Source organism: Gossypium hirsutum, chromosome A12 (assembly GCF_007990345.1).
Source record: "Gossypium hirsutum isolate 1008001.06 chromosome A12, Gossypium_hirsutum_v2.1, whole genome shotgun sequence".
In the NCBI taxonomy this organism is placed as follows: Eukaryota; Viridiplantae; Streptophyta; class Magnoliopsida; order Malvales; family Malvaceae; genus Gossypium; species Gossypium hirsutum.
Window position 1 is genome coordinate 65,495,143 of NC_053435.1, and position 22,139 is coordinate 65,517,281.

The window sequence follows — 22,139 nt, forward strand, 5'->3', positions numbered from 1 at the left end:
GCTAATGTGGTTGCGGACGCCTTAAGCCGGAAATCGCTGTTTGCTTTTCGAGCGATGAATATACACTTGTCTGTTCTACCCGACAATGTGTTAGTAGCTGAATTAAAGGCCAAACCATTATTGACTCATCAAATTCGTGAAGCTCAGAAAGTCGACGATGAATTTGTTGCAAAACGGGCTGAATGTATTCCGAATATGGAATCCGAATTTCAAATTGATGATGACGATTGTTTGAGGTTCAGAAGTCGGTTGTGTGTTCCAAGAAATTCAGAACTCATTTCGATGATTCTGAACGAAGCTCATTATAGTCGAATATCAATTCACCCGGGGAGTGCAAAAATGTACAACGATTTGAAACGTCGGTTTTGGTGGCATGGTATGAAACGGGACATCTCCGACTTTGTTTCGAGATGTTTAATATGTCAACAAGTGAAAGCGGAACATCAAGTGCCTTCAGGATTACTTCAGCCGATCATGATACCCGAGTGGAAATGGGATCGAGTCACAATGGACTTTGTGTCCGGACTGCCATTGTCAGCAAGCAAGAAGGATGCGATTTGGGTTGTTGTTGATAGACTGACTAAGTCGGCTCACTTTATCCCCGTGCGTACAGATTTTTCATTGGATAAACTAGCCGAATTGTATGTTTCTCAGATTGTGAGATTACATGGAGTACCTATTTCTATCGTGTCGGATAGAGATCCGAGATTCACCTCACGATTTTGGAAGAAATTGCAAGAAGCTTTGGGTACCAAGCTGCATTTTAGCACCGCTTTTCATCCACAAACCGATGGTCAATCCGAGCGGATAATTCAGATACTTGAGGATATGTTGAGATGTTGCATCCTCGAGTTTAGTGGTTCATGGGAACGATATTTACCTTTGATTGAATTCGCTTACAACAATAGTTTTCAATCAAGTATTAAGATGGCACCTTACAAGGCTTTGTACGGTCGTAAATGCCGTACACCATTGTTTTGGACCGAGCTCGGTGAAAGTAAAATTTTCAGAGTCGATTTGATTAAAGATGCCGAACAGAAAGTAAGGGTAATCCGTGAAAGTCTAAAGGCAGCCACGGATCGTCAGAAATCGTATGCGGATTTGAAACGAAGAGACATTGAATATCAGGTGGGAGATAAAGTGTTTCTTAAAGTTTCACCTTGGAAAAAGGTACTCAGATTTGGCCGAAAGGGCAAGTTGAGTCCGAGATTCATTGGGCCATACGAAATATCCGAACGAGTCGGTCCAGTTGCGTATCGATTGATTTTACCCCCTGAACTTGAAAAGATTCACGACGTCTTTCATGTTTCGATGCTTCGACGCTATAGATCTGATCCTTCGCACATAATTAGTCCGTCGGAGGTTGAAATTCAAGCCGATATGAGTTATGAAGAAGAGCCGATGCGTATCCTAGCTCGTGAAGTGAAGGGGTTGCGAAACAAAAGGGTTCCGTTAGTAAAGGTGTTATCGCTCAAACACGGGATCGAGGAAGCTACTTGGGAAACCGAGAGCTCGATGAAAGAACGATACCCAAACCTATTTACCGGTAAGATTTTCGGGGACGAAAATTTATTGAGTGGGGGAGAGTTGTGACAGCCCAAAATTGACCCTAGTCAGGAAGTGGTTTCGGGACCACAAAACCGAGTCATAAAATTTAGTTAAAATTTTATTTGCATATCTTATATGTGTGATAGTACTTGTATAAAAATTGATGTTTTAATTTTGTATTAGGAATGTGAATTTTGCTTGAAAGGATCTAGTTGAGAGACTTAGAAAATTATGATAGGTAAATAAGTAAGGACCAAATAGTATTAAAATAGGAAAGTTTGGGTTTGCATGTCAAAGTGCCCAATTCTTGATAAGTGGCCGGCCAAGCATGGTTCCATTCCTCCAAGTTTATGTTGTTTATTATTTAATATTGGTAAGTAAATTAGAATAAATAAAAGAAGGGAATTAAAAAGAAAAAAATGATGAATAAAATAAGGGAGGAAGAAGGAGTGTTCATCCTTTTCCTTATCACAATTGCCGTACCTAAAGCAAGAAAAAGAAGAAAGTGAAGTTAAGGTATTTGGTCATCTTCAAGTTGATTAAGAAGCTCTTGAATATTCGGTGCCTAGGGGAAAAGTTTCTAAGAAGTTTGGCCATGCATGTAACTAGGTTGAGGTATGTTTGATATTATTCTTTGAGATTCATGTATATTTTAAGTTGTAAGTTTGAAATCTACCTAGCCATGGTTCAAATTTTGTTAATTGATGGAGATGATATTCGGCCATGAATGTTACATTCTTGGTTGGTATTTTGATGTCTTTGGTGATGAGGTATGAAGATGGTTGATTTTGAGTGTTTAATAAAAAGGATACATGAATTATTGTTAAATAATGGTCGAATGTAGCATGATTAAAGATGTGAATAAATTGAAGTTAAGGAGGTTGTCAATGAAAAAATGAGTTGGATGAGTTTTAAAGAATAAAAATTTAGGTGACTAGAGGTCAAGGACATTCGGTCAAAGGCTTATGTGCTAGCAAAATCGGCCTAAATGTCGTTTTGATGTGTTGAATTGAGTAAGCTAGATGTTGGAACACATAAGGATTCGGCCTTCTAAAACAATAGAGATAAGTGTATGAAAGGCTAAGTTTAAGTAGTAAGGCCGAATAGGTTGTAGATAAGGCACTTGTGAGTTCTTGGCCGAGCAATTGACAAATTAAATTAGAGTTCTTGTGACGTATAATGTCAAGTCTAACTTGGTATATTTGGCCACCTAACTAAGTACATCGGTGGTGTTGAATGTAATCTTACACATTCGGCCATATGGGGTAAAAATGGGTCGAGTGTTCATGAGATGAAATTAGGTGTTTAAATGATGTTATAGTTGACATTGTGCATATATATATGCATTCGGCCATCTAATTGAGTATGAAGGTGGTGTAAATCTAATTGTGATGCCCATTCCGAAGTATATATATATACATATATATGTATATATACATAAGTATGCCCATTCGCGGTGTTACCTTTAATTATGTGTATAATCGACTAAATGGGTAATTAGTGAGGATGGTTGCCGAATATACAAACATACATATGCATGTGTAATTGAATTATGAATGTTTAGCAAGATGGTTAAACTAGTTGATTTATTGATTAAGCTCAAGGAGTTAAAGGAGGAGAATCAAGCAAAGGCAAAGAAAAGATCATCGAGTAGCCGAGTTGGAACCGTCCTACCCAACACAAAGTAAGTCATTAAGCATATATTTTGTATTGATCTAAATAGACATAATGTCTATGTAATTATGCCGAATGGAATGATAAATTTATATATATGTATGCATGTGGTGATGAAAGTGTTGAATGAAAAGAAAAGAGGTGAGATGTATTGAGTTGTTGATCTCGGCACTAAGTGTGCGCGTATAAACATTTATGATCATGAGATTGGCACTAAGTGTGCGGGTTTAAATTGTACAGCACTAAGTGTGCGAGTTTGATTATATAGCACTAAGTGTGCGAGTTTGATTATATAGCACTAAGTGTGCGAGTTGATTATATAGCACTGAGTGTGCGGACTTAATATATATTTTTTGGATCACTATGGGCACTAAGTGTGCGACATTATTGAGTTGATCACGGACAGCGGATCGGGTAAGTACCTTGAGTTCGTGACTACTAGGCGCTATGTTTATATTTGAAGTTGAGCTTGGTAAGTTTGAACCTATGTGACAATTATAATTGAGGTCACGTACATAAGATTTATCGTGGAATAGGTGAAAGGTCGTTTAGTTGTATGATTGTAACGAAAACAAAATGATGTATGAAAATGCCTCAAATATCCTATTGATTAGTATATGGAATGTGAATGCATGACTTGGTATGAGATTGAACCGATAGGTTTGAGGAACCATGGTATGGTTCGGTATGGGTGGAGTAACTAGCCTCGTTCCATTTTGCTTCCTCTTGTGATAATGTTATTAATGGATGGTAGTGCATTGCTTATGACTTACTGAGTTATATACTCACTCGGTGTTTCCTTGTCACCTATTTTAGGTTTCTTGGACTCGTCTCTTTTTGCGGGATCGGGCCGTCATTGGAGTCATCACCCCGGCTAGCAAGTTTTGGTACTTTCTTCTTAGTCGGCTTAGGAGAACATTTCGGCATGTATAGGCTATTATGTTGTGTTTGAACTTTGGTATGTAAACTTTTAGCCATGCGAAAATGGCATAAATGTTCGGTTGGGTTTGGTTTCATAACGTTAGGTCGTAAGTCTTGATAATTCGACTTTTTTTTATGCCATAGGTCATGGTTGATTATTTTTGGTGTTAAAATTCATGATATAGCAATAGTGTAGTAGGGAGATGTTTGACAATGATTAGCCTTTGGCATGGCTAGTCATGATCATAATTGGTGATATGTATGATGAATTACTAGTTAGATCAAGGAGAAATCACGAAATAGGCATAGTTGCTTTCGTAACAGATGCTGGCAGCAGCAGTGACGTGAGATTGAAAAATCACTAAAAATAGTAGGAGTGGAATTAATTAATGAATAAATTATGTAATCGAATCTTGATGAGTCTATTTTCATATAGAATTAACGAAATGATCATATGGACAGTATGTTAAGAGATATTCAGGTTCTTGTGAGACAGTGCCAGAACGGTTTCTGGATTCCCTGTTCCGAATTTGGAAATCCATTATAAATTAACCAGAGATAATTAGGAGTCATTCCATATATGTAAAGATTCCTCTCTGAGTCTAGTTTCTACAGAAACAAACGGCATCGGTATTGAAGCTCTGTGCAGGGAGATATCCAAGTCGTAATGCGCAAAGGTCAGTGTAGTCGATCCCTGTAACATGGGAGACTTTGACTAATAAAATGTACTAATTGGCCCGACAAAAAATTCTACAAAAATTCTACCATATAGGTATATGAGTCTAGTTCCAGGGAAAATTTACGGAACTGGATTTCGAGTTTCAGAACTCAAGATATGATTTTTAAAACGACTAGTACGCAGATTGGCAGCTTGTCTGGGAAATGTCAAATAAGTGGTTTGAAGTCTGTTAACACCTCGTGTTCGACTCCGGCGACGGTCTTGGGTTCGGGGTGTTACAAGGACTATCTTAAATGTGGAACCCATCAAGACTATTATTTCAACTAAGAAAAAAATATTATTTCAACTCCAGGAATTGGAAGAATTCTGTTTTATGGCCTGTAAGAAAACAAAAATTTATAAGGAGAGGAGTAGACTTTGACACGATGCAAAGATTAGAAAGCGTGAATTTCTACCTGGATAGAAAGTTCTATTATTCAACTCAAGATTAAAATTATTCCTTGGATACTGAAATTTAGATGGACAGGTCCATACGCCATACACCAGGTAACCCCTCATGCCACTATAGAGTTGATCGAAAAAGGGGAATAACTTTTTTCTGGTAAATGGCCAAAGATTCAAACATTATTTTGCAGGAATGCTCAACATAGTAGTCGATGAATAGATCTTGCACTGTAGCGCTGTAACACCCTTAACCCCTATTCATCATCGAAATAGGGTCACGGAGCATTATCAGAGTTTACAGACCAATTATAGACAATTTCATATCATTTACTATTCAGATCCGAAATCAATCGTCTCGTCCCTTAATTGGTCATCAAAGCCAAAAATACACATTAGAATCAAATTGGGACTAAACCTGAATTCCTTGGTACACATATTTTGCCTCTGAATGACAGATAACCATCAGACCCAATCTGAAATTCTGAATTGGAAATTGATTCACATTGTACCTATTTAGCTTGTAATTCATCATCACTCTTTTGAGCTTCACAAATTTGTTGCAGGAATATCAATTTAGCTTTTAACTCAGCTATGATTGAACCATCATCTAACAATGACAACTGAGTATTCATTGCTTGCAAAGCAAACAAAGATTTTCTACTCAAAGCATCAACAACGACATTAGCTTTTCCCAAATGATAATCAATAACCAGATCATATTCTTTTAATAACTCAAGCCACCTGTGCTGTCTCAGATTCAAGTCTTTTTGCGACATTAAATACTTTAAACTTTTATGATCAGTGAATATGAAACATTTTTCACCAAATAAGTAGTGTTGCCAAATTTTTAAAGCAAATACAATAGCTGCTAATTCCAGATCATGCATTAGATAGTTCTTTCCACGTGGTTTTAGTTGTCTAGAAGCATAGGCTATTACTTTACCTTCTATCATCAAAACACAGGCTAAACCATTCAATGGTGCATTACTGTAAATTACAAATTCCTTACCCGATTCAGGCTAAACTAACACGGGTGCTTTAGTCAGCAAGGCTTTCAATATGTCAAAATCCTGTTGACATTTATCAGATTATTCAAACTTCACATCTTTTTGCAACAATCATGTCATTGGAGAAGCTATCATCAAAAACCCTTTTACAAACCTCTGATAATATCTAGGTAATCCCAAAAAACTTCTAACTTCAGACATAGTTTTTGGTGGTTTCTAGTTAATAATTGTTGAAATTTTATTCGGGTCAACTCTGATGCCTTGAGTAGATACTATATGTCCAAGAAAACCAACTTCCTGAAGCCAAAATTCACATTTACTAAATGTGGCATACAATTATTTCTCACGCAATGTTTGCAAAACAATTCTCAAATGATCAGCATATTAATTTTCATCTCGAGAATATACTAGGATATCATCAACAAATACACCACAAATCTATCTAGATACGATCTAAAAATTTTATTCATCAGATCTGTAAATACTGTAGGTGCATTTGTTAAACTAAATGGCATTACAAGAAACTCATAATGCCCACACCTGGTTCTAAAGGCTATTTTTGGCATATCTGACTCTTTCACCCATAATTGATAGTAACCGAAATGAAGACCAATCTTTGAAAATACAGTGGTACCTTTCAACTAATCAAACAAATCATCAATACGAGGGAATGCATACTTATTCTTTATTGTGACTTTGTTGAGCTGTCTGTAATCAATACATAACCTCAACAATCCATCTTTCTTGTTAACAAATAAAACTGGTGCACCCTAAGGTGAAGAACTAGGTCGAACAAAACCTCTATTTGTTAATTCTTACAACTGTGCTTTTAACTCTTTCAACTTAGTAGGAGCCATTCTGTAAGGTGCTATAGATATTGGTGTTGTTCCAGGAACAAGATCCATGGAAAATTCCACTTGTCTGGTTGGCAATAATCTTAGTAATTCTTCCCAGAACACATGAGGAAACTCACAAACAATCGGCACTGACTTAATCTTTGACTCAAATATTTTAGTGTCCAACACATATGCAAAATACACATCATACCCTTTTCTTATATATTTCTATGCTGATATAGCTGAGATTGCATTGGAAAACACATCTAGTTTATCAGATTCAATATGAAGCAATTCAATATTCTGACATTTTAACACAATGTATTTCTATTTACAATTTACCACTACATCATGCTGAGTTAACCAATCAATACCCAGAATTACGTCAAATTCATCAAATGAAAACAACATTAAATCAACCGAGAAACAATAACCCCGTACCATTAATGGACAATTTTTACAAACTTTATCCACCAACACATACTGGCCCAGGGGGTTTCGAACCTTTAACCACGAATTCAGTGGATTCAATAGGTAAATTTTTAACAGACACTAGATTCGTGCATATGTATGAATGTGTTGAACCAAGATCAATTAAAGCAGTAATAACAATATCAAAAAGAGAAAATGTACTAGTAATAACATCAAGTGCAGAAGCATCCTCTCATGCACGTATAACATATGTTCTCGTCGGTGCTCGTACTTTAGATTTAACTGTTGAATCTTTTCTTGTACCTTGGCTATCACTCATATTACCGGAGTTACGAGGTGGTCTACCTCTAGAGGCAGGGTTACTTGGCTTTGAAGTCTGAACAATATCTTTTTCAAGCCTTTTTGGATAATTTTTAAGATAGTGGTTGAGAGAACCACATCTATAACAGGCTCCGCTTCTCATACGGCACTGTCAAAAATGAAATTTATTACAATGTTTACATCTAGGTTTGGGATTACTGACACTTCTAGCACTTGTTATTGATGGAGTCAGAGATTTCAGATTAGAATGTTGAGAGCTCTTGTCTTTTAAAGAATGCCCTACAGATGAGACAAAACGATCATGATATTTCTTTGATTTCTTTGAAGCTGATGATTGTGGCTTGCCCATAAATCTTTTACTTGAAGTTCAGGTTTCCATCTCTACCTACTTCTTTTCTTTATTTAATTCCTCAATTTTATGTGATGTCTTCATTTAGTCCCTCTTCAAACCGTTTACACATTGCAATTTCGGCCGGAATACATTCTCTAGCATATTTGCTTAACCGAACAAATTCCTGCTCATATTTAAATACAATCATATTTCCCTGTTTAAGCTCTAAAAATTCCTTCTTTTTCTGATCAAGGAATCTCTAGCTAATGTACTTCTTTTTAAATTCTATTTGGAAAAATTCCCATGTAACATTTTCCCTCGGTACAACAGATATCAAGGTATTCCACCATTGATAGGCTGAGTCTTTTAACAGAGATACTGCACATTTTAAGTATTCTTCAGGTGTACAAGACAAGTCATCCAAAACCCTGATAGTATTTTCTAGCCAAAATTCATCTATTTTCGGATCATCATCGGCAGTAGCCCTGACTTCTTCAGCCCTATATTTTTGAATTTTATCTACCAGAGGTTTACCAGTTGTAATAGATTCAATACCTTGTGGCATGTCGGGAATTGGTTGAGGAGCAGGAGGGGGAGGTTGTTGTACAACAAGATTTGTTCTTAAGAATTCTGGGAACCACTCATTCACCATTTGAAAGAAAGCTTCTTTTGCCTCCTCACCTCGACCCCTAGATTCGGGCCTCCTACTACTACTAGATATAGCTCTTTGAACTAAAGCTGGAGTATTGCTCTCAGCTTCCTCGGATTCAACTCTAGCCTAGTTGGACGATATTACTACATGAAAAATACATTTTAAATGGTCAGGAGATATCACACTATCACAAATTAAATATAACAACATGTATAGTTAAACTCGTACTTGTTACATTAGTTCGAGAATTGGCTAAACCGTAGTTCTGATATCAATAAATGTAACACCCCTAACCCTTATATGTTGCCGAAACAGGGTCACAGAGCATTATCGAAGTTTACAGATCAATTGCAGAAAATTTCATATTATTTACTATTCATATCTGAAATCAATCATATCGTCCCTTAATTGGGTCCTCAAGGCCCAAAAAACATGTTAGAATCAAATCGGGACCAAACCAGAAACTCAAAAACTTTTTCACAACATTTTAAAATTTTTCTTAGGTGTAGGGGACACATGCCCGGGTAGTCAGGCCGTGTGGCTTACATAGCCAAGTGACGCGCCCGTGTCTTAGGCCATGTGGGCATTCAATATGAGGTACATGATCGTGTCCCAGCTCGTGTTCAAATTAGGGTAGCTACTGACTTGGGTCACACGACCAGCCACATGCCCATGTGCTAGGCTGTGTGGATAATCTAATTTTCAAAAATAGGTGCAGGATTCACACGGCCAAGACACACACTCGTGTGTTGGGCCGTGTGTTTCATACGGTTGAGGCACTGATAAACGCCAAATTATACATATTTTTACCCCAAATACCTAGCATATTTATGGATGTTTATTACTAGATTTATGGATTTTGGTGCTCTTAATCCTGTTATTTCATGTTTTGTACTCAGGAGAGCACCAAGAGTCAAAAGGAGCCAAAAATGAGCCAAAAAGGGAGAAAACGGACCAAATCAAGAAGATGACACGGCCTAAGCCTTGCAACACTGGCAGCTTACACGCCCGTGTCTTTCGAGGGTGTCGACCAAGGATTTCATGATTCACACGGCCTGGCCATTGACCCACACGGGCGTGTGCAATTTAACGGATCGAACATGGCCTGGCAATCACGTCACACGGCCGTGGCACACGGGCGTGTCCCTTTTTCAAAGAGTTGTATTTTACATGGAAAAGGATACTTAGGGAGGAAGAAAGCCGATCCAAAGCCTATATAAACACCCTAATTATGAATTAGAAAGCCAATCCCCTCTAGAAATTTTCTGTAGTACAAAACCACACGCCGAGAATTACTTGAAGAAAGCCAGACAATCCATCCCAAAAGTCGGAGCTACTCTAAGAGTTAAGATCTCTCTCAAAATTCCTTCAGGGGTTTTAGAGTTTTCTTTAAGTTTTGTTATTTTCATACTTTTGAGATGTACTCTCATTTTATTATGAACTAAACCCCTTAGATAACTAAGGGGGTTGAAACCTATGATGGATCTTGTTATTATTATCTGAACTGTATGATAAATACTTGATTTGTTCTTAATTATGTGTTTTTAATGCTTGAGTTAAAATTCTGGGTATTAATTCATTATTTGATGTGCTTATGCAGAGGAGCAAAAGTCCCTGTCTAAGAGTAGATTTGGCATAATTAAGCAGAGTTGATCGAACGCCTAGAAATAGGGTTACGAGATTTTGCCAGATTAGGGTGAAGCCTAATATGGGAGTCCATAGATCGGTTCACTGCTTCCCTAGGGGTTTTAATTAAGAAAGAGATTTCGACTAATTCAACTGAAGGTTAGACATTATTAGTCTCGAAAGAGATAATAATATAGGTTAGGGAGTCTCACGGATCAAGTCAAGTGAATAAATCGTCTGGTTCAGAGTCAGAAACAAGTGAAATCTAGGTGGATCCCTCCTTGGGTGTCATCTTTATCAATTACTTTTCTTCAAGCCTTTTTCCAAATTTTCTCTTTGCTTTAGCTTAATTAGTTAATTAGTTTAATGAACAACCCCTCTTTATTTCTAGGTTAAATAATAAAAAGATAGTTATTACTAGTACTTTTGGTTCCCTTGGGTACGACATCCCGGTCTTGCCATTACTAAACTATTGTTCGATAGGTGCGCTTGCCTTTTTGTCGTGATAATAGTTAGTTTAGGTTTGATCTTCATTATAAATATTTATTACTTGTTACAAATCATGCGACCAAGTTTTTGGCGCCGCTACCGGGGAACTAAAATATTAGGAACACTCAGTTTTTATTACTTTAGCCATTTATTTTTTCTTGCAATTTAATTATTATTTATTAATGTACTTTTTTTCTTCTTTCTCTTGGCAGGTTATTGTAGTTTATGACTAGGAGAAACTCGTCAGGACCATTACTTTTTGACGAAGAAATCGATCGTACAGTTCACAGAAATCAAAGAGAAATAAGGCGCAGCTTAAGATACAAGAAGAATGAGCAAGAAGACGATACTCAACCCCCAATTGAAGAGATGGCTGAAAGCCAAGGCAATCAGCTACCTCCTGCAATTACGGTTAATCAAAATTTTGCTCCACGTACTATGTATGATTATGCTAAACCTTTTCTAACAAGAAATGAATCTAGCATAGTTAGACCAGTTGTAGCTGCAAATACTTTTGAACTGAAACATAACACAATTCAAATGATACAACAGTTTGTTCAGTTTGATGGGTTGTAGGATGAAGATCCCAACGCTCACTTAGCAAACTTTCTGGAATTTTACGATACATTTAAAATCAATGGCGTTTCTGATGATGCCATTCATCTTCGGTTATTTCCTTTTTCACTAAGAAACAAAGCTAAACAATGGTTGAACTCGTTACAACGAGGGTCTATCACTACTTGGGAACAAATGACCGAAAATTTTTTACTAAAATACTTTCCTCTGGCTAAAACGGCTAAATTACGCAATAATATCTCTTCTTTTGTGCAGATGGATTTAGAAACACTTTACGATGCATGGGAGAGATACAAGGACTTACTAAGAAGGTGCCCTCACCATGGGTTACCGCTTTAGCTTCAAGTACAAACATTCCACAATGGTCTGAATCCCTCGACTCGACATATCGTTGACGAGGCTGCTGGCGGAATCATCAACAATAAAACACCGGAAGATGCCTATGAGTTTATAGAGGAGATGTCACTGAATAACTATCAGTGGCAAGTTATGAGGACAAAGCCAACAAAAACAGCCGGCATTTATAACGTCGACTCAGTTACTATGCTGTCAAATCAGGTTGAACTTCTCAATAAAAAGATTGATGGTTTACTTGGTTCTACACTGGTACATCCAGTAATGAGGTGTGACTCAAGTAGAGGAGGTGTGCATAAAGAATATCAATCCTTCAATCCCACAACCAAAAAAGAACAAGTCAACTATATCCATAACAATAACTTTAGATCTCAAAATAACCAATAAAGTAATACTTATAATGCAGGTTGGAGGAACCACCCAAATTTCTCCTGGGGTGGTCAAGGGAATCAAAAGCCACAAAATCCTCAGGGTTTTCAACAACCACCCTACCAACAGGAAAAGAAGCCAAATCTTGAAGAGATGCTCTCAAAGTTCATATCTGTGTCAGAAAATCATTTCCAAAATACCGAGATCGTACTTAAAAATCAACAAGCATCTATCTAAGGACTCGAAACTCAGATAGGTCAGCTTTCCAGACTGATCTCCAAACGACCACAAGGTAGTTTGCCAAGTAATACCGAACCTAACCCAATGGAACAACTCAAAGCAATTAATACTCAAGATGACGAAAGAGTCATTGAGCTTGAACCAGAACCGAGACAAGAAACAGTGGTAAGCAAAGGGAGAGATGAGGTAGATCAAAATACAAACAAACTAGTGACTGTCGAATATAAACCTCGTGTACCATACCCTAACGCGACAAGGAAAGACCGCTCAGACGAAAAATTTGGTAAATTCCTTAAACTTTTGAAAAAATTATATACTAACTTACTGTTTATTGAAGCTTTGTTGCAGATGCCAAATGCAATGAAATTTTTAAAAGAGATTTTAGTAAATAAGCGGAAGTTGGACGAAGCGTCGCATGTGGAGCTAAATGCAGTCTGCTCAGCTATTCTACAGAATAAGCTACCCCACAAATTGAAAGATCCAGGGAGTTTTACAATTCCTTCCTTAATTGGTAGTTTAGATATACGTCATGCATTAGCTGATTTAGGGGCTAGTACTAGCGTCATGCCTTACAAAATGCTTAAGCAACTAGGTATTGGGAAACCTAAACAAACTAGGATGAGCATTCAATTGGCAGATAAAACTATAAGATTCCCTAGTGGTATTATTAAAGATGTTCTAGACATAGAAGAGGATAATAACACCCTTCTGATTTTAGGGAGGCCCTTTTTAGCAACTGCTAAAACAATTATTGATGTTGGCACAGGTGAGTTTACACTTCGTGTTGGAGACGAAACGATCACCCTTCAAGCTCGTAATTCTGGCATCACATCGAACATTGAAGGTAATAGTCCACACCAATCTACTAAAACTGACAATATGACGTTGCAGAAATTGAGCTTCAAAGAAGTTCACGAGCCATGTTCCAGAAATGATAGAGGACACATTCATGAAGAACGAAGGCTATGGATAGAGGAGCTAGACGAATGGCGAGAATACAAACCGAGAACACGTGATAAACCGAAACTACACCAAAACAAGCCTGATACCTCTCCTAATCAACTTAAGGGTGGCGATAAAGTCTTACTAGATGCCGTAGACCCTCGCATTGTCACTACCACACCAAATGAGGAAATCCCTCTTACAGTACTCAGTATTTTTCCATTCGGTACGGTGGAGGTGAGTCACCCCAGGTTCGACACTTTTAAGGTAAACAACACCCGATTAAAACCCTATTTTGATGAGATTGATAGCAGGAATGAGGAGTATAAACTCCTCGAACCACCCTGACCATTCACTATAGAGGTAAGTCAAGCTTAGACTATAAATAAACGCTTCTCGGGAGGCAAGCCGAGCACTAACATATTTTGATTTCTTTATTTTTTATTTTTTATTTTTTATTTCTAACACTTTAAATAATTAGATTTATCTTTGAATTGCAAAGTTTTTCAGCACACACGGCCAAGCACACGGGCATGCCTAAAGCCGTGGCCAAGCAGGGGAAGAGACACGACCATGCGATACGGCCGTGTGGAAGCAGGACATGATTTCCCCAAAACACGGGATGCGATAAATCCCCACGGCTGTTTAACAAGGTCGTGGGTGAACTTGATAGGTGAACACGGGAGTGGGAATAGAAAAACACGAGCGTGCCAGGGGTAAGGCTCGATTTTGTTTCTTCGACACGGGCGTGAGACACGCCCGTGCTATTAAGCCGTGGACAACAATACATGGGCGTGGTACCTTAACACATGGACGTGGGAGAAGCGAACAACGCTGGGCACGACCGTGAGATATGGCCATGTGCCACACACCCCCCAGACACATGGGCATGGGATAGTAGCCGGGCATGACCTAAATTGCAAAATTTGAAAAACACGAGCTCATTTTTAGAGTACACGGGTGTGGCCCTAGGTCATGTGCACCTCCCTTATATAAGCAAATCAATGTTCATTTTCTTCTTCCTTTAAAAACCCTAGCCGAAATCTCCCTTTCCCCACTCCTTAATCCCTAGTCTGGTCACTATTACCTAGATTCTCACTTCCCCAACCCTCAAACCACCCTAAAATCCACTCCCTCTGCATTAATCATCACTTTCCCCTCTCTTTTCCCTCTATTTTTCTTCCACACGACTGTACACCCACGCCGCACACCCATGCTCGCCACCAACACGCCCATGCGCCACTCTACAGTAGCTTTTGGTTCATTTTCTCAACCTGAATACTTTAGGAATTTGCTTTAGTATTTTCTATATTTGAATTGTTTAAACTACAAAATAGCATACGCTAGTTTTAGAATTCTTACTTAACTGATTATACATCTTTGATTCCAGTAAATGCTTCTAAATAATCATATAAAGTTTTCACCTCTCGCTTGATTTAGTTAAATGTTAACACATCTTGGACCTACTATATCAATGCTCATACATATTCAAGTACATTATGTCATCATCGAGAGGCAAGAATTCCATGGTCCCATCCTCAAAGAGACGTAGGGGATCGGGTTCTTCCTCTGTACGTGCTACAACCGAAGTTCGGCACCCATTCCTTGAGTTTTTGCAATGTTAACACATCTTAGACCTACTATATCAATGCTCATCCATATTCATGTACATTATGTCATCATTGAGAGGCAAGAAGGTCGTGGTCCTATCCTCAAAGAGATATAGGGGATCAGGTTCTTCCTCTGTACGTGCTACAGCTGAAGTTCGGCACTCATTCCTTGAGTTTTCGCAAGCTTCATAGGAGGAGATATTTCAGATACTACGCGCATGACCCCTCACTAAAGGTCGCTGCATCAACTGGGTTGCCGTAGAGCAAGTCCAACTAGCTGATGCCATCCGCGCCCTCCTGACCATAGACCTATGGGAACGGTTCTTTGATATCACCGAACCCACTTATTTAGAGCTAACTTTAGAATTATGCTCTACTTTTCATTTACAGGTGGTGATGACGAACAATGACGACCCTGGCACCATTCACTTCCAATTAGGCGGTCTAGTTCGCACGATGAGTGTCCTAGAGTTTGGAGTCGCTCTAGGACTTTACATCGATGAGTTTATCGAGGAGGAGGACATGAATGCACTACTATGCAATATCCACATTTCTCCCTCATTGTGCTGGAAAGCTTTGGCACCACTCTCTTCCACCTACGACCCCAGCCGCTCGAAGGCCTCAGCTCTCGCCCCTTCCCTACGCTATCTCCATGCTATATTGGCACACACCTTGATCGGAAGGAGAGAGAGCACCAGCGTTGTCAACACCCACGACGCCTACTATTTATGGTGCATGGCGAATGCACACGTGACTGACTTAGCATACTTCATCGCTTTCACCATTCGCCATCAGACCGAGCGGCATCGAAAGGGAGTGATCTCTATCGGCCCCTACGTGACGTGCCTTGCCAGACACTTCGGTCTCCTCAACACCATGGCCTAGTCATCAGCGCTTACACTGATAGGTCAAATGTCTCCACAGGGCATCACTACTATGTTACACATGAGGATGATTGAGCGCCACCGTGGGACCGATCCTCCTCAATACCGTCTCACTCATGCCATTGACGAGGAGGATCTAGAGGACATTCCTGATGATGTCCCCCACAGCACGAGGAGCCTTCTACCACGCCACCTAGGGAACGACCAGTTCATGCAGCTGCTTCATTGGCACACATTTTCGACCGACTCGCTCACTTCGAGCAGTATTGCACTACTCAGTTCGAGATGATCCACGAGCGAGATCGGTGACATGATAGACAGATGGACGACATGCGGGCCATGATGTAGTTGTGTGCCAGCACTTTCACATCGCCACTCCAGCGCCACCACCTGAGGGCCCCACTGACGAGGATCATTGAATCCTCTTATCTTTTTATTTTTATTTTCATTTCAATTTTATTATTTTCTCTTGAAAGACATATCTATATTAGCAAATTTTACTTTCTTTATTTTTCTGGTATCTCTAACAAGTAATCCCACTACAGTCTTTTCCACACCAACTCTTAATAAGCTCTTCATGATTCCAAAGACTTCCAAGCAAAACTGCTAGGAATATTTTACGGAATGAGGAAACAAATGGGAAACAATACCTCACGAGTGCCATGTTCAACAATCCAATTTCTTCATCTAGCCAATAATAATGGCAGCTACCACTTTCTCCTAACACTCCAGCCTCAGAATCAAGCTCCGCATCCATATAACAGGAAGTTTCATCTCTTTCCCTCTTATGATTTCTTTATTTTGAATAGTCTATCTTTGTACATTGTGGGCAATGTACATCTTAAGTGTGGGGGCGGGGGTGAACATGAACATGATGCCTAACTTTTTGCATTATTCTCAAATCCCTGAATTTGGTCTTGTGCTTAAGTGATTTTCTCATAATATTGATCGAATGAATTCTGATTGATCTATAGTTATTGTTGATATGTCATCAATTAGACCATGGGAATTATGCATGATTATTTGATTATAGGACATTAGAGAATCGAGCATGATAAATTGATATTTTGAGAACTAAAATTTTTAGATTATTTTCCTAAATTGAGGTATTATTGTAACACCCCTATCCCGTAACCGTCGCCAGAATAGGTAAGGGGCATTACCGGACTTGTAACTCATGTCAGAACAGTAAAATTTTGAACTTTTTCTTGAAATAAAGATCGTTCATTTAAATAAGTACTAAGCACAGCCAGAGGTAAATTTTAAACTTCACTAAGTAAACATTCAAAAGATGCCATTTTCGCATGGCTTATATACATTAACCAAAAATATTCTTCCGCCACATTAACAGTAACAAGCGGTGGATAGTGATAGTGTGACTAGTTGCTGACGATCCCCGAGCCTGTAGCTTCGCAACGAGATCTATAAAACAGAGGAAACAGAGTAAACGGAGTAAGCATTACAATGCTTAGTAAGTTTTAAGCAGTGTCAACAGATAACAATCAAATTATAACATAGTTGTTCGTATTTTTATTTCACTCTTCCTTCGGGCATACCATCCCTTTACCGAATATGCACATCTCATCATATACAATAGGCAGATAAACTTTCACATAAAAGTGAGCTCATGTGACATAGATATATCGTATGATTTCACATAACCTCTCACACTGATCCGATGTCACATAATCATAGGAATAGTCTCATAGATTGCTCACGTATGCATCGCATAACTACCTTATGATTTAGTTCAAATCAAGCTCACATATAAACTTGGAGTACATACCTGTTTAACCTTTCGCATTGAATATATTTATAAGCAATTCTTATTACGAAGTCTTATAGCTTTAACCTCTACTCGGATTATCGGCGAGACCTTTAGCTCAGACGAAATCTCCACACGAAGTTATCGGGTCTTGACCCAGACATAATCTCCACACATAGTCATCGGGTCTTACCCGAACATACTCTCCACACGTAGTCATCGGGTCTTACCCGGACATAATCTCCACACGTAGTCATCGGGTCTCACCCGGAATATATTTCCAAGTTTCATGTACATTTAATCACATGTTACAACATTCACATCGACTGTCATATTTGTAATTCATTTGCCTCATCAAATATCTAGTAATACACACCTTTCACATTTGGTCGTTCGGCCACAATATACGCACATCGCCTACATATTTCACACTAGCCATTCGGCTTTACCACATATACATATCTCATATATATATTTCACATTGACCATTCGGCTTTACCACATATATGCATGTTCATATTCACCACATTGGCCATTCGACCTTATCACACATATGCATGCTCACATTCATCACATTGGCCATTCGGCCTTATCACATATATGCATGTTCGCATTCATCACATAGGCCATTCGGCCTTATCACATATATGCATGTTCATATTCACCACATTGGCCATTCGGCCTTATCACACATATGCATGCTCACATTCATCACATTAGCCATTCGGCCTTATCACATATATACACATTCACATTCATCACATAAAATCCTAAATCAAAATATAAATTTTCATGTATTCACATCACAATTATCCAAATATACTTCACATACCACATATACTATCATGTATACACTTTGTCTTGGCCGAATCTACATCAATCATTTTCCAATGAATAATTCAATTTCACGCCATACTATCATTTCATAGTCGAATACTCATAAACTTACAATTTCACAAATTTTAATATCGAAGATCCGTCTAACACTCATATATCGTTTTACAATATCACGATTTAGAATTCACGTATGGGTTTAATCAATAGCTTATGAGCAACTAAAACAAGTTTTATCCATGTTTACAACAAAATCACATATTCACTACGAGCTGTTTTCTTGAGCAATAGTCACTAAATTGTTTATAACTGGAGCTACAAAACTCCAAATCACTTGCCGTTAATTTTCCATGAATATAGACTCGCATATCTTCCATCCATAAAATTTCCAGAATTTTAGGTTTGGCCAATCAGTACCAGATTTTTCTTAAAGTTTTCCCTGTTTCACTGTTTGACTAATCTGACCACTCTTCACTACGAATCAAATTTTTCATTGTACAGAATTCATAATGTGTTATATTTGATTTCATTTGAAACTAGACTCATTAAGGAGTCTAAGCATATAAATCTTATCTTATAACCATTTTTGTACAAATTATAATGATTTTCCAAAAACAGAATAGGGGATTTCGGAGTCATTCTGACACTGTCCCACACAACTTTAAATATCTCTTTATAGGAAATTTCTTTGCTTACACGGTCTCTTTTATAAGAAACTAGACTAACTAAGCTTTGATTACATATTTTATTCAGCCTATAATTTCACACCAACAATTTATAGTGATTTTCTAAAATCACGTTGTAACACCCCGTACCCTAGACCGTTGCCGGAGTCGAACACGAGGTGCTAACCGACTTAATTCATTTACTTTTACAGTCCATTTTAAAAATTTCCAGGCAGTTGGCTAACTGCGTCACTGTCACCTTAAAAATCATATCTTGAGTTCTAAAACTCTAAAATCAGTTTCGTAATTTTTCCCAGAAACTAGACTCATATGTCCATCTACATATTTTTTTCTAGAATTTTTGGTTGGGCCAATTAGTACAGTTTATTAGTTAAAGTCTCCCCTGTTACAGGGTGCGACTACACTGACCTTCATGCATTACCATTTTGATATCTCCCTATACAGGGCTTCAATACTGATGCCGTTTGCTTCTATAGAAGCTAGACTCAAAGAGGAATCTATACATATATGGCATGACTTTTAAATGTCTCCGGTTAATTTATAATGAATTTCCAAAGTTAGATCAGGGGATCCAGAAACCGTTCTGATCCTGTCTCACGAAAACTTTAGCATCTCATAATATACTGTTCATATGAACATTTCGTTAGTTTCCTATGAAAATAGATTCATCAAGGTTCGTTTACATAATTTATGCACTATCTAATTCCATTCCTACTATTTTTAGGAATTTTCCAAATCTACATCACTGCTGCTGTCAGCATCTGCCTTTAAGGTAGACTTTACCTATTTCATAGTTTCCATGATTCAACTAGCCCTTTTAGCATGCAAATGACATCAACACAAATCCAACTTAGCCGAATATCATCTCCATAACATAGTAAAGATTTGAACCATGGGCTAGTTAGAACTCAAACTAACAACTAAAAACATGCATGAATCTCATGGACAACATCAAACATAACTTAGTCTAGCAAACCACCATAGCCGATTTTCTCAAGCTCTTCCCCCTTCTTCTCTTTTTTCTATTCGGCCAAGAACAACCAAAGAATGAAGCCTTTTTTTTTTGTTTTCTTTCTTCCATTCACGGCAAAGGGGGGGCATGGATGAGACCATTTTTTTTCATCACTCCTCCCTTTCATTATTTAATTACCATGCTCATTATTTTCTTTTTCCTAACATACATCACTAGCATAACATGTTTGTGACATGTTTCCACCCATAGCATGGCCGGCCACTACTAATTAGGGGGGGAAATTTGACATGCAAGTCCTCCCTTTTTATTACATGCACTATTAGATCCTTATAGATTAGCCTATCACATTTCAAAAGTGTCACACAAGTCCTACTAACTGAATTCACATGCAATTGACTAAATCGAAGCTTGAAATTTTCACACATTCATAATTACATATTCTAGACAATAAATATCACATTCAAACATTTCGGTGACTCGTTTTAGCGGTCCCGAAACCACTTCCCGACTAGGGTCAATTTTGGGCTGTCACAACTCTCCCCCACTTAAGAAATTTTCGTCCCCGAAAATCTTACCGGTAAATAAGTTTGGGTATCGTTCTTTCATAGCATTCTCGGTTTCCCAAGTAGCTGCTTCGACTCCGTGTTTGAGCCATAACACCTTTACTAACGGAACCCTTTTGTTTCGCAACTCTTTCAGTTCACGAGCTAGGATACGAATCTGTTCTTCTTCATAACTCAAGTCAGATTGAATTTCAACTTCTAATGGATTAATCACGTGTGACGGATCAGATCTATAACGTTGAAGCATCGAAACATGAAAGACGCCGTGAATCTTTTCAAGTTTAGGGGGCAAAATCAATCTATACGCAACTGGACCAACTCGTTCGGAGATTTCGTACGGCCCAATGAATCTCGGGCTCAACTTGCCCTTACGGCCAAATCTGAGTATCTTTTTCCAAGGCGAAACTTTAAGAAACACTTTATCTCCCACCTGATACTCAATGTCTTTTCGTTTCAAGTCCGCGTACCACTTCTGGCGATCTGTGGCTGCCTTCAGACTCTCACGAATTTTTTTTACTTTCTGTTCAGCATCTTTAATCAAATCAACTCTGAAAATTTTACTTTCACCAAGCTCGGTCCAAAACAATGGTGTACGGCATTTACGACCGTACAAAGCCTCGTAAGGTGCCATCTTAATACTTGATTGAAAACTGTTGTTGTAAGCGAATTCAATCAAAGGTAAATACCGTTCCCATGAACCACTGAACTCGAGGATGGGACATCTCAACATATCCTCAAGTATCTGAATTATCCGCTCTGATTGACCATCGGTTTGGGGGTGAAAAGCGGTGATAAAGTGCAGCTTGGTACCCAAAGCTTCTTGCAATTTCTTCCAAAATCGCGAGGTGAATCTCGGGTCTCTATCCGACACAATAGAAATCGGTACCCCGTGTAATCTCACAATCTGAGAAATATACAATTCAGCTAGTTTATCCAATGAAAAACCCGTACGTACGGGGATAAAGTGAGCCGACTTAGTCAGTCTATCCACAACAACCCAAATCGCATCTTTCTTACTTGCCGATACTGGCAACCCAGATACGAAATCCATCGTGACTCGATCCCATTTCCATTCAGGTACCATGATTGGCTGGAGTAAACCCGTAGGCACTTGATGTTCCGCCTTTACTTGCTGACATATTAAACACTTCGAAACAAAATCGGAAATGTCTCGTTTCATACCATGCCACCAAAACTGGCGTCTCAGATCGTTGTACATTTTCGTACTCCCCGGGTGAATTGACATTCGGCTACAATGGGCTTCGTTCAGAATCATCGAAATGAGTTCTGAATTTCTTGGAACACACAACCGATTTCTGAACCTCAAACAATCGTCATCATCAATTTGAAACTCTGATTCCACATTCGGAACACATTCAGCCC

At 38.4% G+C, this 22,139-nt stretch overlaps 1 non-coding gene across 1 annotated transcript; it reads right to left on the reverse strand.

Annotated features, from left to right (window-relative positions):
* Positions 1–11,758: 11,758 nt before the first annotated feature.
* Positions 11,759–11,865, reverse strand: LOC121211889 (small nucleolar RNA R71). Its single transcript, XR_005907106.1, has one exon. It is a non-coding gene; the product is annotated as a small nucleolar RNA R71 (small nucleolar RNA).
* Between the last annotated feature and the right edge of the window lie 10,274 nt (positions 11,866–22,139).